The sequence below is a fragment of the Ovis canadensis genome, chromosome 8, assembly GCF_042477335.2.
Source record: "Ovis canadensis isolate MfBH-ARS-UI-01 breed Bighorn chromosome 8, ARS-UI_OviCan_v2, whole genome shotgun sequence".
NCBI classification, from domain to species: Eukaryota; Metazoa; Chordata; class Mammalia; order Artiodactyla; family Bovidae; genus Ovis; species Ovis canadensis.
The window spans coordinates 1797802-1815042 of record NC_091252.1 but is presented as its reverse complement, the minus strand read 5'-3'; positions in this window follow the sequence as shown (position 1 = coordinate 1815042).

Below are 17241 nucleotides of genomic sequence, written 5' to 3'. Positions count from 1 at the left end.
AGGGAAAGGATCCCTCATCTCGAGCTAGGAGGCGGAAACGGGGCTCCCCTGGATGTGTGCGGGACCCCACGTGCTTCCTCTCGAGTGGAGACGGGTATGTCGGGGAACTTCTTGAGTTGCAGTAAGGGTGTGAAGGACCCTTTGGAAGTTCCAGTGGTTAGATGTGATTGGCCTCGAGAAGCCTCAGTGGAAATGGGCCTCATCTCGCCTGGAGGGCAAAACCTCCTGGATTTTCTCGAGTTGCGGCAGGTGCTCTCGACTTACGACGGGGACCTCAGGGACCCGCTCTGGTGGCCTCAGGAAAGGCCAGTCCCCATGCGAGTTCCTCGGGGGCCTCTCGGGATTCCTCTCCCGTAGATGCCGGGGCCTAAGACCTTGTGTGGAGTCGGGGCCGGAACCTGAGGATTCCTCTCCAGTGCTGACATGGATCTTGGGGTACTTCTGGAGTCTCCCCAGGGGAGTCAGTCCTCGTCTCGAATGCAGGCATGCACTTGCGCTTTCCTCCAGAGCGGTAGCAGCAGTGTCACGAAGTCCGCCGCGTGGATCAAAGGATCTATGGTTTTCCCTCGAGTCTTTCCCACGAGGCTTTCCCACGAGGCTTTCCCACAGGGCTGTCCCACGTGCACACGTGGTGGGAGTCGATCCTCGGCTTGAACGTCAAGGCAGTGCAGGGAAAACAGGTTCCTCTGGAATGGACTGACACATCTGGGGGACGCTTGGAATGGTGTCTTGACCCTGGAGCTCCTCTCGCCTTTCCTGTGGAGAGCGCCTCCTCTTGAGATGCGACGGGAACGCCGGGAATTCTTTCCCTACGAAACAGGGAAAGGATCCCTCATCTCGAGCTAGGAGGCGGAAACGGGGCTCCCCTGGATGTGTGCGGGACACCACGTGCTTCCTCTCGAGTGGAGACGGGCATGTCGGGGAACTTCTTGAGTTGCAGCAAGGGTGTGAAGGACACTTTGAAGTTCCAGTGGTTAGACGTGATTAGCCTTGAGAAGCCTCAGCGGAAATGGGCCTCATCTCGCCTGGAGGGCAAAACCTCCTGGATTTTTTCGAGTTGCGGCAGGTGCTCTCGACTTACGACGGGGACCTCAGGGACCCGCTCTGGTGGCCTCAGGAAAGGCCAGTCCCCATGCGAGTTCCTCGGGGGCCTCTCGGGATTCCTCTCCCGTCGATGCCGGGGCCTAAGACCTTGTGTGGAGTCGGGGCCGGAACCTGAGGATTCCTCTCCAGTGCTGACATGGATCTTGGGGTACTTCTGGAGTCTCCCCAGGGGAGTCAGTCCTCGTCTCGAATGCAGGCATGCACTTGCGCTTTCCTCCAGAGCGGTAGCAGCAGTGTCACGAAGTCCGCCGCGTGGATCAAAGGATCTATGGTTTTCCCTCGAGTCTTTCCCACGAGGCTTTCCCACGAGGCTTTCCCACAGGGCTGTCCCACGTGCACACGTGGTGGGAGTCGATCCTCGGCTTGAACGTCAAGGCAGTGCAGGGAAAACAGGTTCCTCTGGAATGGACTGACACATCTGGGGGACGCTTGGAATGGTGTCTTGACCCTGGAGCTCCTCTCGCCTTTCCTGTGGAGAGCGCCTCCTCTTGAGATGCGACGGGAACGCCGGGAATTCTTTCCCTACGAAACAGGGAAAGGATCCCTCATCTCGAGCTAGGAGGCGGAAACGGGGCTCCCCTGGATGTGTGCGGGACACCACGTGCTTCCTCTCGAGTGGAGACGGGCATGTCGGGGAACTTCTTGAGTTGCAGCAAGGGTGTGAAGGACACTTTGAAGTTCCAGTGGTTAGACGTGATTAGCCTTGAGAAGCCTCAGCGGAAATGGGCCTCATCTCGCCTGGAGGGCAAAACCTCCTGGATTTTTTCGAGTTGCGGCAGGTGCTCTCGACTTACGACGGGGACCTCAGGGACCCGCTCTGGTGGCCTCAGGAAAGGCCAGTTCCCTTGCGAGTTCCTCGGGGGCCTCTCGGGATTCCTCTCCCGTCGATGCCGGGGCCTAAGACCTTGTGTGGAGTCGGGGCCGGAACCTGAGGATTCCTCTCCAGTGCTGACATGGATCTTGGGGTACTTCTGGAGTCTCCCCAGGGGAGTCAGTCCTCGTCTCGAATGCGGGCATGCACTTGCACTTTCCTCCAGAGCGGTAGCAGCAGTGTCACACAGTCCGCCACGTGGATCAAAGGATTTATGGTTTTCCCTCGAGTCTTTCCCACGAGGCTTTCCCACGAGGCTTTCCCACAGGGCTGTCCCACGAGCACACGTGGTGGGAGTCGATCCTCGGCTTGAACGTCAAGGCAGTGCAGGGAAAACAGGTTCCTCTGGAATAGACTGACACATCTGGGGTCTCTTGGAATGGTGGCACGACCCTGGAGTTCCTCTCGCCTTTCCTGTGGAGAGCGCCTCCTCTTGAGATGCGACGGGAACGCCGGGAATTCTTTCCCTACGAAACAGGGAAAGGATCCCTCACCTCGAGCTAGGAGGCGGAAACGGGGCTCCCCTGGATGTGTGCGGGACACCACGTGCTTCCTCTCGAGTGGAGACGGGTATGTCGGGGAACTTCTTGAGTTGCAGTAAGGGTGTGAAGGACCCTTTGGAAGTTCCAGTGGTTAGATGTGATTGGCCTCGAGAAGCCTCAGCGGAAATGGGCCTCATCTCGCCTGGAGGGCAAAACCTCCTGGATTTTCTCGAGTTGCGGCAGGTGCTCTCGACTTACGACGGGGACCTCAGGGACCCGCTCTGGTGGCCTCAGGAAAGGCCAGTCCCCATGCGAGTTCCTCGGGGGCCTCTCGGATTCCTCTCCCGTCGATGCCGGGGCCTAAGACCTTGTGTGGAGTCGGGGCCGGAACCTGAGGATTCCTCTCCAGTGCTGACATGGATCTTGGGGTACTTCTGGAGTCTCCCCAGGGGAGTCAGTCCTCGTCTCGAATGCAGGCATGCACTTGCGCTTTCCTCCAGAGCGGTAGCAGCAGTGTCACGAAGTCCGCCGCGTGGATCAAAGGATCTATGGTTTTCCCTCGAGTCTTTCCCACGAGGCTTTCCCACGAGGCTTTCCCACAGGGCTGTCCCACGTGCACACGTGGTGGGAGTCGATCCTCGGCTTGAACGTCAAGGCAGTGCAGGGAAAACAGGTTCCTCTGGAATGGACTGACACATCTGGGGGACGCTTGGAATGGTGTCTTGACCCTGGAGCTCCTCTCGCCTTTCCTGTGGAGAGCGCCTCCTCTTGAGATGCGACGGGAACGCCGGGAATTCTTTCCCTACGAAACAGGGAAAGGATCCCTCATCTCGAGCAAGGAGGCGGAAACGGGGCTCCCCTGGATGTGTGCGGGACACCACGTGCTTCCTCTCGAGTGGAGACGGGCATGTCGGGGAACTTCTGGAGTTGCAGCAAGGGTGTGAAGGACACTTTGGAAGTTCCAGTGGTTAGACGTGATTAGCCTTGAGAAGCCTCAGCGGAAATGGGCCTCATCTCGCCTGGAGGGCAAAACCTCCTGGATTTTTTCGAGTTGCGGCAGGTGCACTCGACTTACGACGGGGACCTCAGGGACCCGCTCTGGTGGCCTCAGGAAAGGCCAGTCCCCTTGCGAGTTCCTCGGGGGCCTCTCGGGATTCCTCTCCCGTCGATGCCGGGGCCTAAGACCTTGTGTGGAGTCGGGGCCGGAACCTGAGGATTCCTCTCCAGTGCTGACATGGATCTTGGGGTACTTCTGGAGTCTCCACAGGGGAGTCAGTCCTCGTCTCGAATGCGGGCATGCACTTGCGCTTTTCTCCTGAGCGGTAGCAGCAGTGTCACGCAGTCCGCCGCGTGGATCAAAGGATCTATGGTTTTCCCTCGAGTCTTTCCCACGAGACTTTCCCACGAGGCTTTCCCACAGGGCTGTCCCACGAGCACACGTGGTGGGAGTCGATCCTCGGCTTGAACGTCAAGGCAGTGCAGGAAAAACAGGTTCCTCTGGAATAGACTGACACATCTGGGGGACTCTTGGAATTGTGGCATGACCCTGGAGTTCCTCTCGCCTTTCCTGTCGAGAGCGCCTCCTCTTGAGATGCGACGGGAACCCCGGGAATTCTTTCCCTACGAAACAGGGAACGGATCCCTCATCTCGAGCTAGGAGGCGGAAACGGGGCTCCCGGGAATGTGTGCGGGACCCTCGTGCTTCCTCTCGAGTGGAGACGGGTATGTCGGGGAACTTCTTGAGTTGCAGCAAGGGTGTGAAGGACCCTTTGGAAGTTCCAGTGGTTAGATGTGATTGGCCTCGAGAAGCCTCAGCGGAAATGGGCCTCATCTCGCCTGGAGGGCAAAACCTCCTGGATTTTCTCGAGTTGCGGCAGGTGCTCTCGACTTACGAAGGGGACCTCAGGGAACCGCTCTGGTGGCCTCAGGAAAGGCCAGTCCCCATGCGAGTTCCTCGGGGGCCTCTCGGGATTCCTCTCCCGTCGATGCCGGGGCCTAAGGCCTTGTATGGAGTCGGGGCCGGAACCTGAGGATTCCTCTCCAGTGCTGACATGGATCTTGGGGTACTTCTGGAGTCTCCCCAGGGGAGTCAGTCCTCGTCTCGAATGCGGGCATGCACTTGCGCTTTACTCCAGAGCGGTAGCAGCAGTGTCACGCAGTCCGCCGCGTGGATCAAAGGATCTATGGTTTTCCCTCGAGTCTTTCCCACGAGGCTTTCCCACGAGGCTTTCCACAAGGCTGCCCCACGTGCACACGTGGTGGGATTCAATCCTCGGCTTGAACGTCAAGGCAGTGAAAGGAAAACAGGTTCCTCTGGAATGGACTGACACATCTGGGGGACTCTTGGAATGGTGGCACGACCCTGGAGTTCCTCACGCCTTTCCTGTGGAGAGTGCCTCCTCTTGAGGTGCGACGGGAACGCCGGGAATTCTTTCCCTACGAAACAGGGAAAGGATCCCTCATCTCGAGCTAGGAGGCGGAAACCAGGCTCCCCTCGATGTGTGCGGGACCCCACTTGCTTCCTCTCGAGTGGAGACGGGTATGTCGCGGAACTGCTTGAGTTGCAGCAAGGGTGTGAAGGACCCTTTGGAAGTTCCAGTGGTTAGATGTGATTAGCCTCGAGAAGCCTCATCGGAAATGGGCCTCATCTCGCCTGGAGGGCAAAACCTCCTGGATTTTCTCGAGTTGCGGCAGGTGCTCTCGACTTACGACGGGGACAACAGGGACCCGCTCTGGTGGCCTCAGGAAAGGCCAGTCCCCATGCGACTTCCTCGGGGGCCTCTCGGGATTCCTCTCCCGTCGATGCCGGGGCCGAAGACCTTGTGTGGAGTCGGGGCCGGAACCTGAGGATTCCTCTCCAGTGCTGACATGGATCTTGGGGTACTTCTGGAATCTCCCCAGGGGAGTCAGTCCTCGTCTCGAATGCGGGCATGCACTTGCGCTTTCCTCCAGAGCGGTAGCAGCAGTGTCACGCAGTCCGCCGCGTGGATCAAAGGATCTATGGTTTTCCCTCGAGTCTTTCCCACGAGGCTTTCCCACGAGGCTTTCCCACAGGGTTGTCCCACGTGCACACGTGGTGGGAGTCGATCCTCGGCTTGAACGTCAAGGCAGTGCAGGGAAAACAGGTTCCTCTGGAATGGACTGACACTTCTGGGGGTCTCTTGGAATGGTGCCACGACCCTGGAGTTCCTCTCGCCTTTCCTGTGGAGAGCGCCACCTCTTGAGATGCGACGGGAACGCCGGGAATTCTTTCCCTACGAAACAGGGAAAGGATCCCTCATCTCGAGCTAGGAGGCGGAAACGGGGCTCCCCTGGATGTGTGCGGGACCTCACGTGCTTCCTCTCGAGTGGAGACGGGTATGTCGGGGAACTTCTTGAGTTGCAGCAAGGGTGTGAAGGACCCTTTGGAAGTTCCAGTGGTTAGATGTGATTGGCCTCGAGAAGCCTCAGCGGAAATGGGCCTCATCTCGCCTGGAGGGCAAAACCTCCTGGATTTTCTCGAGTTGCGGCAGGTGCTCTCGACTTACGACGGGGACCTCAGGGACCCGCTCTGGTGGCCTCAGGAAAGGCCAGTCCCCATGCGAGTTCCTCGGGGGCCTTTGGGGATTCCTCTCCCGTCGATGCCGGGGCCTAAGGCCTTGTGTGGAGTCGGGGCCGGAACCTGAGGATTCCTCTCCAGTGCTGACATGGATCTTGGGGTACTTCTGGAGTCTACCCAGGGGAGTCAGTCCTCGTCTCGAATGCGGGCATGCACTTCCGCTTTCCTCAAGAGCGGTAGCAGCAGTGTCACGCAGACCGCCGTGTGGATCAAAGGATCTATGGTTTTCCCTCGAGTCTTTCCCACGAGGCTTTCCCACGAGGCTTTCCCACAGGGCTGTCTCACCAGCACACGTGGTGGGAGTCGATCCTCGGCTTGAACGTCAAGGGAGTGCAGGGAAAACAGGTTCCTCTGTAATGGACTGAACCATATGGGGTCTCTTGGAATGGTGGCACGACCCTGGAGTTCCTCTCGCCTTTCCTGTGGGAGCGCCTCCTCTTGAGATGCGACGGGAACGCCGGGAATTCTTTCCCTACGAAACAGGGAAAGGATCCCTCATCTCGAGCTAGGAGGCGGAAACGGGGCTACCCTGGATGTGTGCGGGACCCTCGTGCTTCCTCTCGAGTGGAGACGGGTATTTCGGGGAACTTCTAGAGTTGCAGCAAGGGTGTGAAGGACCGTTTGGAAGTTCCAGTGGTTAGATGTGATTAGCCTCGAGAAGCCTCAGCGGAAATGGGCCTCATCTCGCCTGGAGGACAAAACCTCCTGGATTTTCTCGAGTTGCGGCAGGTGCTCTCGACTTATGACGGGGCCCTCAGGGACCCGCTCTGGTGGCCTCAGGAAAGGCCAGTCCCCATGCGAGTTCCTCGGGGGCCTCTCGGGATTCCTCTCCCGTCGATGCCGGGGCCTAAAACCTTGTGTGGAGTCGGGGCCGGAACCTGAGGATTCCTCTCCAGTGCTGACATGGATCTTGGGGTACTTCTGGAGTCTCCCCAGGGGAGTCAGTCCTCGTCTCGAATGCGGGCATGCACTTGCGCTTTCCTCCAGAGCGGTAGCAGCAGTGTCACGCAGTCCGCCGCGTGGATCAAAGGATCTATGGTTTTCCCTCGAGTTTCCCACGAGGCTTTCCCACGAGGCTTTCCACAGGGCTGTCCCAAGTGCACACGTGGTGGGACTCGATCCTAGGCTTGAACGTCAAGGCAGTGCAGGGAAAACAGGTTCCTCTGGAATGGACTGACACATCTGGGGGACTCTTGGAATGGTGGCACGACCCTGGAGTTCCTCTCGCCTTTCCTGTGGAGAGCGCCTCCTCTTGAGATGCGACGGGAACGCCGGGAATTCTTTCCCTACGAAACAGGGAAAGGATCCCTCATCTCGAGCTAGGAGGCGGAAACGGGGCTCCCCTGGATGTGTGCGGGACCCCACGTGCTTCCTCTCGAGTGGAGACGGGTATGTCGGGGAACTTCTTGAGTTGCAGCAAGGGTGTGAATGACCCTTTGGAAGTTCCAGTGGTTAGATGTGATTGGCCTCGAGAAACCTCAGCGGAAATGGGCCTCATCTCGCCTGGAGGGCAAAACCTCCTGGATTTTCTCGAGTTGCGGCAGGTGCTCTCGACTTACGACGGCGACCTCAGGGACCCGCTTTGGTGGCCTCAAGAAAGGCCAGTCCCCATGCGACTTCCTCGGGGGACTCTCGGGATTCCTCTCCCGTCGATGCCGGGGCCTAAGACCTTGTGTGGAGTTGGGGCTGGAACCTGAGGATTCCTCTCCAGTGCTGACATGGATCTTGGGGTACTTCTGGAGTCTCCCCAGGAGAGTCAGTCCTCATCTCGAATGCGGACATGCACTTGCGCTTTCCTCCACAGCGGTAGCAGCAGTGTCACGCAGTTCGCTGCGTGGAGCAAAGGATCTATGGTTTTCCCTAAAGTCTTTCCCACGAGGCTTTCCCACGAGGCTTTCCCACAGGGCTGTCCCACGTGCACACGTGGTGGGATTCGATCCCCGGCTTCAACGTCAAGGCAGTGCAGGTAAAAAAGTTTCCTCTGGAATGGACTGACACATCTGGGGGACTCTTGGAATGGTGGCACGACCCTGGAGTTCCTCTCGCCTTTCCTGTGGAGAGCGCATCCTCTTGAGATGCGACGGCAACGCCGGGAATTCTTTCCCTAAGAAACACGGAAAGGATCCCTCATCTCGAGCTAGGAGGCGGAAACGGGGCTCCCCTGGATGTGTGCGGGACCCTCGTGCTTCTTCTCGAGTGGAGACGGGTATGTCGGGGAACTTCTGGAGTTGCAGCAAGGGTGTGAAGGACCCTTTGGAAGTTCCAGTTGTTAGATGTGATTAGCCTCGGGAAGCCTCAGCGGAAATGTGCCTCATCTCGCCTGGAGGGCAAAACCTCCTGGATTTTCTAGAGTTGCGGCAGGTGCTCTCGACTTACGACTGGGACCTCAGGGACCCGCTCTGGTGGCCTCAGGAAAGGCCAGTCCCCATGTGATTTCCTCGGGGGCCTCTCGGTATTCCTCTCCCGTCGTTGCCGGGGCCTAAGACCTTGTGTGGAGTCGGGGACGGAACCTGAGGATTCCTCTCCAGTGCTGACATGGATCTTGGGGTACTTCTGGAGTCTCCCCAGGGGAGTCAGTCCTCGTCTCGAATGCGGGCATGCACTTGCGCTTTCCTCCAGAGCGGTAGCAGCAGTGTCACGCAGTCCGCCGCGTGGATCAAAGGATCTATGGTTTTCCCTCAAGTCTTTCCCACGAGGCTTTCCCACGAGGCTTTCCCACAGGTCTGTCCCACGTGCACACGTGGTGGGAGTCGATCCTCGGCTTGAACGTCAAGGCAGTGCAGGGAAAACAGGTTCCTCTGGAATGGACTGACACATCTGGGGGACTCTGGGAATGGAGGCACGACCCTGGAGTTCCTCTCGCCTTTCCTGTGGAGAGCGCCTCCTCTTGAGATGCGACGGGAACGCCGGGAATTCTTTCCCTACGAAACAGGGAAAGGATCCCTCATCTCGAGCTAGGAGGCGAAACGTGGCTCCCCTGGATGTGTGCGGGACCCTCGTGCTTCCTCTCGAGTGGAGACCGGTATGTCGGGGAACTTCTTGAGTTGCAGCAAGGGTGTGAAGGACCCTTTGGAATTTCCAGTGGTTAGATGTGATTAGCCTCGAGAAGCCTCAGCGGACATGGGCCTCATCTAGCCTGGAGGGCAAAACCTCCTGCATTTTCTCGAGTTGCGGCAGGTGCTCTCGACTTACGACGGGGACCTCAGGGACCCGCTCTGGTGGCCTCAGGAAAGGCCAGTCCCCATGCGAGTTCCTCGGGGGTCTCTCGGGATTCCTCTCCCGTCGATGCCGGGGCCTAAGACCTTTTGTGGAGTCGGGGCCGGAACCTGAGGATTCCTCTCCAGTGCTGACATGGATCTTGGGGTACTTCTGGAGTCTCCCCAGGGGAGTCAGTCCTCATCTAGAATGCGGGCATGCACTTGTGCTTTCCTCCAGAGCGGTAGCAGCAGTGTCACGCAGTCCGCCGCGTGGATTAAAGGATCTATGGTTTTCCCTCGAGTCTTTCGCACGAGGCTTTCCCACGAGGCTTTCCCACAGGGCTGTCCCACGTGCACACGTGGTGGGAGTCGATCCTCGGCTTGAACGTCAAGGCAGTGCAGGGAAAACAGGTTCCTCTGGAATGGACTCACACATCTGGGGGACTCTTGGAATGGTGGCACGACCCTGGAGTTCCTCTCACCTTTCCTGTGGAGAGCGCCTCCTCTTGAGATGCGACGGGAACGCCGGGAATTCTTTCCCTACGAAACAGGGAAAGGATCCCTCATCTCGAGCTAGGAGGCGGAAACGGGGCTCCCCTGGATGTGTGCGGGACCCTCGTGCTTCCTTTCGAGTGGAGACGGGTATGTCGGGGAACTTCTTGAGTAGCAGCAAGGGTGTGAAGGACCCTTTGGAAGTTCCAGTGGTTAGATGTGATTAGCCTCGAGAAGCCTCAGCGGAAATGGGCCTCATCTCGCCTGGAGGGCAAAACCTCCTGGATTTTCTCGAGTTGCGGCAGGTGCTCTCGACTTAAGACGAGGCCCTCAGGGACCCGCTCTGGTGGCCTCAGGAAAGGCCAGTCCCCATGCGAGTTCCTCGGGGGCCTCTCGGGATTGCTCTCCCGTCGATGCCGTGGCCTAAGACCTTGTGTGGAGTCGGGGCCGGAACCTGAGGATTCCTCTCCAGTGCTGACATTGATCTTGGGGTACTTCTGGAGTCTCCCGAAGGGAGTCAATCCTCGTCTCGAATGCGGGCATGCACTTGCGCTTTCCTCCAGAGAAGTAGCAGCAGTTTCACGCATTCCGCCGCGTGGATAAAGGGATCTATGGTTTTCCCTCAAGGCTTAACCACGAGGCTTTCCCACAGGGCTGTCCCACGTGCACACGTGGTGGGAGTCGATCCTCGGCTTGAACGTCAAGGCAGTGCAGGGAAAAAAGTTTCCTCTGGAATGGACTGACACATCTGGGGGACTCTTGGAATGGTGGCACGACCCTGGAGTTCCTCTCGCCTTTCCTGTGGAGAGCGCATCCTCTTGAGATGCGACGGCAACGCCGGGAATTCTTTCCCTAAGAAACACGGAAAGGATCCCTCATCTCGAGCTAGGAGGCGGAAACGGGGCTCCCCTGGATGTGTGCGGGACCCTCGTGCTTCTTCTCGAGTGGAGACGGGTATGTCGGGGAACTTCTGGAGTTGCAGCAAGGGTGTGAAGGACCCTTTGGAAGTTCCAGTTGTTAGATGTGATTAGCCTCGGGAAGCCTCAGCGGAAATGTGCCTCATCTCGCCTGGAGGGCAAAACCTCCTGGATTTTCTAGAGTTGCGGCAGGTGCTCTCGACTTACGACTGGGACCTCAGGGACCCGCTCTGGTGGCCTCAGGAAAGGCCAGTCCCCATGTGATTTCCTCGGGGGCCTCTCGGTATTCCTCTCCCGTCGTTGCCGGGGCCTAAGACCTTGTGTGGAGTCGGGGACGGAACCTGAGGATTCCTCTCCAGTGCTGACATGGATCTTGGGGTACTTCTGGAGTCTCCCCAGGGGAGTCAGTCCTCGTCTCGAATGCGGGCATGCACTTGCGCTTTCCTCCAGAGCGGTAGCAGCAGTGTCACGCAGTCCGCCGCGTGGATCAAAGGATCTATGGTTTTCCCTCGAGTCTTTCCCACGAGGCTTTCCCACGAGGCTTTCCCACAGGGCTGTCTCACGAGCACACGTGGTGGGAGTCGATCCTCGGCTTGAACGTCAAGGCAGTGCAGGGAAAACAGGTTCCTCTGGAATGGACTCACACATCTGGGGGACTCTTGGAATGGTGGCACGACCCTGGAGTTCCTCTCGCCTTTCCTGTGGAGAGCGCCTCCTCTTGAGATGCGACGGGAACGCCGGGAATTCTTTCCCTACGAAACAGGGAAAGGATCCCTCATCTCGAGCTTGGAGGCGGAAACGGGGCTCCCCTGGATGTGTGCGGGACACCACGTGCTTCCTCTCGAGTGGAGACGGGTATGTCGGGGAACTTCTTGAGTTGCAGCAAGGGTGTGAAGGACCCTTTGGAAGTTCCAGTGGTTAGATGTGATTGGCCTCGAGAAGCCTCAGCGGAAATGGGCCTCATCTCGCCTGGAGGGCAAAACCTCCTGGATTTTCTCGAGTTGCGGCAGGTGCTCTCGACTTACGACGGGGACCTCAGGGACTCGCTCTGGTGGCCTCAGGAAAGGCCAGTCCCCATGCGACTTCCTCGGGGGCCTCTCGGGATTCCTCTCCCGTCGATGCCGGGACCGAAGAACTTGTGTGGAGTCGGGGCGGGAACCTGAGGATTCCTCTCCAGTGCTGACATGGATCTTGGGGTAATTCTGGAGTCTCCCCAGGGGAGTCAGTCCTCGTCTGGAATGCGGGCATGCACTTGCGCTATCCTCCAGAGCGGTAGCAGCAGTGTCAAGCAGTCCGCCGCGTGCATCAAATGATCTATGGTTTTCCCTCGAGTCTTTCCCACGGGGCTTTCCCACGAGGCTTTCCCACAGGGCTGTCCCACGTGCACACGTGGTGGGAGTCGATCCTCGGCTTGAACGTCAAGGCAGTGCAGGGAAAACAGGTTCCTCTGGAATGGACTGACACATCTGGGGGACGCCTGGAATGGTGGCACGACCCTGGAGTTCCTCTCGCCTTTCCTGTGGAGAGCGCTTCCTCTTGAGATGCGACGGGAACGCCGGGAATTCTTTCCCTACGAAACAGGGAAAGGATCCCTCATCTCGAGCTAGGAGGCAGAAACGGGGCTCCCCTGGATGTGTGCAGGACCCCACGTGCTTCCTCTCGAGTGGAGACGGGTATGTCGGGGAACTTCTTGAGTTGCAGCAAGGGTGTGAAGGACCCTTTGGAAGTTCCAGTGGTTAGACGTGATTAGCCTCGAGAAGCCTCAGCGGAAATGGGCCTCATCTCGCCTGGAGGGCAAAACCTCCTGGATTTTCTCGAGTTGCGGCAGGTGCTCTCGACTTACGACGGGGACCTCAGGGACCCGCTCTGGTGGCCTCAAGAAAGGCCAGTCCCCATGCGAGTTCCTCGGGGTCCTCTGGGGATTCCTCTCCCGTCGATGCCGGGGCCTAAGGCCTTTTGTGGAGTCGGGGCCGGAACCTGAGGATTCCTCTCCAGTGCTGACATGGATCTTGGGGTACTTCTGGAGTCTCCCCAGGGGAGTCAGTCCTCGTCTGGAATGCGGGCATGCACTTGCGCTATCCTCCAGAGCGGTAGCAGCAGTGTCAAGCAGTCCGCCGCGTGCATCAAAGGATCTATGGTTTTCCCTCGAGTCTTTCCCACGAGGCTTTCCCACAGGGCTGTCCCACGTGCACACGTGCTGGGAGTCGATCCTCGGCTTGAACGTCAAGGCAGTGCAGGGAAAACAGGTTCCTCTGGAATGGACTGACACATCTGGGGGACTCCTGGAATGGTGGCACGACCCTGGAGTTCCTCTCGCCTTTCCTGTGGGAGCGCCTCCTCTTGAGATGCGACGGGAACGCCGGGAATTCTTTCCCTACGAAACAGGGAAAGGATCCCTCATCTCGAGCTAGGAGGCGGAAACGGGGCTACCCTGGATGTGTGCGGGACCCTCGTGCTTCCTCTCGAGTGGAGACGGGTATTTCGGGGAACTTCTAGAGTTGCAGCAAGGGTGTGAATGACCGTTTGGAAGTTCCAGTGGTTAGATGTGATTAGCCTCGAGAAGCCTCAGCGGAAATGGGCCTCATCTCGCCTGGAGGGCAAAATCTCCTGGATTTTCTCGAGTTGCGGCAGGTGCTCTCGACTTACGACGGGGACCTCAGGGACCCGCTCTGGTGACCTCATGAAAGGCCAGTCCCCATGCGAGTTCCTCGGGGGCCTCTCGGGATTCCTCTCCCGTCGATGCCGGGGCCTAAAACCTTGTGTGGAGTCGGGGCCGGAACCTGAGGATTCCTCTCCAGTGCTGACATGGATCTTGGGGTATTTCTGGAGTCTCCCCAGGGGAGTCAGTCCTCGTCTCGAATGCGGGCATGCACTTGCGCTTTCCTCCAGAGCGGTAGCAGCAGTGTCACGCAGTCCGCCGCGTGGATCAAAGGATCTATGGTTTTCCCTCGAGTTTCCCACGAGGCTTTCCCACGAGGCTTTCCACAGGGCTGTCCCAAGTGCACACGTGGTGGGACTCGATCCTAGGCTTGAACGTCAAGGCAGTGCAGGGAAAACAGGTTCCTCTGGAATGGACTGACACATCTGGGGGACTCTTGGAATGGTGGCACGACCCTGGAGTTCCTCTCGCCTTTCCTGTGGAGAGCGCCTCCTCTTGAGATGCGACGGGAACGCCGGGAATTCTTTCCCTACGAAACAGGGAAAGGATACCTCATCTCGAGCTAGGAGGCGGAAACGGGGCTCCCCTGGATGTGTGCGGGACCCCACGTGCTTCCTCTCGAGTGGAGACGGGTATGTCGGGGAACTTCTTGAGTTGCAGCAAGGGTGTGAAGGACCCTTTGGAAGTTCCAGTGGTTAGATGTGATTGGCCTCGAGAAACCTCAGCGGAAATGGGCCTCATCTCGCCTGGAGGGCAAAACCTCCTGGATTTTCTCGAGTTGCGGCAGGTGCTCTCGACTTACGACGGGGACCTCAGGGACCCGCTTTGGTGGCCTCAAGAAAGGCCAGTCCCCATGCGACTTCCTCGGGGGACTCTCGGGATTCCTCTCCCGTCGATGCCGGGGCCTAAGACCTTGTGTGGAGTCGGGGCTGGAACCTGAGGATTCCTCTCCAGTGCTGACATGGATCTTGGGGTACTTCTGGAGTCTCCCCAGGAGAGTCAGTCCTAATCTCGAATGCGGGCATGCACTTGCGCTTTCCTCCACAGCGGTAGCAGCAGTGTCACGCAGTTCGCTGCGTGGAGCAAAGGATCTATGGTTTTCCCTAAAGTCTTTCCCACGAGGCTTTCCCACGAGGCTTTCCCACAGGGCTGTCCCACGTGCACACGTGGTGGGATTCGATCCCCGGCTTCAACGTCAAGGCAGTGCAGGGAAAAAATTTCCTCTGGAATGGACTGACACATCTGGGGGACTCTTGGAATGGTGGCACGACCCTGGAGTTCCTCTCGCCTTTCCTGTGGAGAGCGCATCCTCTTGAGATGCGACGGCAACGCCGGGAATTCTTTCCCTAAGAAACACGGAAAGGATCCCTCATCTCGAGCTAGGAGGCGGAAACGGGGCTCCCCTGGATGTGTGCGGGACCCTCGTGCTTCTTCTCGAGTGGAGACGGGTATGTCGGGGAACTTCTGGAGTTGCAGCAAGGGTGTGAAGGACCCTTTGGAAGTTCCAGTTGTTAGATGTGATTAGCCTCGGGAAGCCTCAGCGGAAATGTGCCTCATCTCGCCTGGAGGGCAAAACCTCCTGGATTTTCTCGAGTTGCGGCAGGTGCTCTCGACTTACGACTGGGACCTCAGGGACCCGCTCTGGTGGCCTCAGGAAAGGCCAGTCCCCATGTGATTTCCTCAGGGGCCTCTCGGTATTCCTCTCCCGTCCTTGCCGGGGCCTAAGACCTTGTGTGGAGTCGGGGACGGAACGTGAGGATTCCTCTCCAGTGCTGACATGGATCTTGGGGTACTTCTGGAGTCTCCCCAGGGGAGTCAGTCCTCGTCTCGAATGCGGGCATGCACTTGCGCTTTCCTCCAGAGCGGTAGCAGCAGTGTCACGCACTCAGCCGCGTGGATCAAAGGATCTATGGTTTTCCCTCAAGTCTTTCCCACGAGGCTTTCCCACGAGGCTTTCCCACAGGTCTGTCCCACGTGCACACGTGGTGGGAGTCGATCCTCGGTTTGAACGTCAAGGCAATGCAGGGAAAACAGGTTCCTCTGGAATGGACTGACACATCTGGGGGACTCTGGGAATGGAGGCACGACCCTGGTGTTCCTCTCGCCTTTCCTGTGGAGAGCGCCTCCTCTTGAGATGCGACGGGAACGCCGGGAATTCTTTCCCTACGAAACAGGGAAAGGATCCCTCATCTCGAGCTAGGAGGCGAAACGTGGCTCTCCTGGATGTGTGCGGGACACAACTTGCTTCCTCTCGAGTGGAGACGGGTATGTCGGGGAACTTCTTGAGTTGCAGCAAGGGTGTGAAGGACCCTTTGGAATTTCCAGTGGTTAGATGTGATTAGCCTCGAGAAGCCTCAGCGGAAATGGGCCTCATCTCGCCTGGAGGGCAAAACCTCCTGGATTTTCTCGAGTTGCGGCAGGTGCTCTCGACTTACGACGGGGACCTCAGGGACCCGCTCTGGTGGCCTCAGGAAAGGCCAGTCCCCATGCGAGTTCCTCGGGGGTCTCTCGGGATTCCTCTCCCGTCGATGCCGGGGCCTAAGACCTTTTGTGGAGTCGGGGCCGGAAACTGAGGATTCCTCTCCAGTGCTGACATGGATCTTGGGGTACTTCTGGAGTCTCCCCAGGGGAGTCAGTCCTCGTCTAGAATGCGGGCATGCACTTGCGCTTTCCTCCAGAGCGGTAGCAGCAGTGTCACGCAGTCCGCCGCGTGGATTAAAGGATCTATGGTTTTCCCTCGAGTCTTTCGCACGAGGCTTTCCCACGAGGCTTACCCACAGGGCTGTCCCACGTGCACACGTGGTGGGAGTCGATCCTTGGCTTGAACGTCAAGGCAGTGCAGGGAAAACAGGTTCCTCTGGAATGGACTCACACATCTGGGGGACTCTTGGAATGGTGGCACGACCCTGGAGTTCCTCTCACCTTTCCTGTGGAGAGCGCCTCCTCTTGAGATGCGACGGGAACGCCGGGAATTCTTTCCCTACGAAACAGGGAAAGGATCCCTCATCTCGAGCTAGGAGGCGGAAACGGGGCTCCCCTGGATGTGTGCGGGACCCTCGTGCTTCCTTTCGAGTGGAGACGGGTATGTCGGGGAACTTCTTGAGTAGCAGCAAGGGTGTGAAGGACCCTTTGGAAGTTCCAGTGGTTAGATGTGATTAGCCTCGAGAAGCCTCAGCGGAAATGGGCCTCATCTCGCCTGGAGGGCAAAACCTCCTGGATTTTCTCGAGTTGAGGCAGGTGCTCTCGACTTAAGACGAGGCCCTCAGGGACCCGCTCTGGTGGCCTCAGGAAAGGCCAGTCCCCATGCGAGTTCCTCGGGGGCCTCTCGGGATTGCTCTCCCGTCGATGCCGGGGCCTCAGACCTTGTGTGGAGTCGGGGCCGGAACCTGAGGATTCCTCTCCAGTGCTGACATTGATCTTGGGGTACTTCTGGAGTCTCCCGAAGGGAGTCAATCCTCGTCTCGAATGCGGGCATGCACTTGCTATTTCCTCCAGAGAAGTAGCAGCAGTTTCACGCATTCCGCCGCGTGGATAAAGGGATCTATGGTTTTCCCTCAAGGCTTAACCACGAGGCTTTCCCACAGGGCTGTCCCACGTGCCACCGTGGTGGGAGTAGATCCTCGGCTTGAACGTCATGGCAGTGCAGGGAAAACAGGTTCCTCTGGAATGGACGACACATCTGGGGGACTCTTGGAATGGTGTCACGACCCTGGAGTTCCTCTCGCCTTTCCTGTGGAGAGCGCCTCCTCTTGAGATGCGACGGGAACCCCGGGAATTCTTTCCCTAGGAAACAGGGAAAGGATCCCTCATCTCGAGCTAGGAGGCGGAAACGGGGCTCCCCTGGATGTGTGTGGGACCCTCGTGCTTCCTCTCGAGTGGAGAGGGGTATGTCGGGGAACTTCTTGAGTTGCAGCAAGGGTG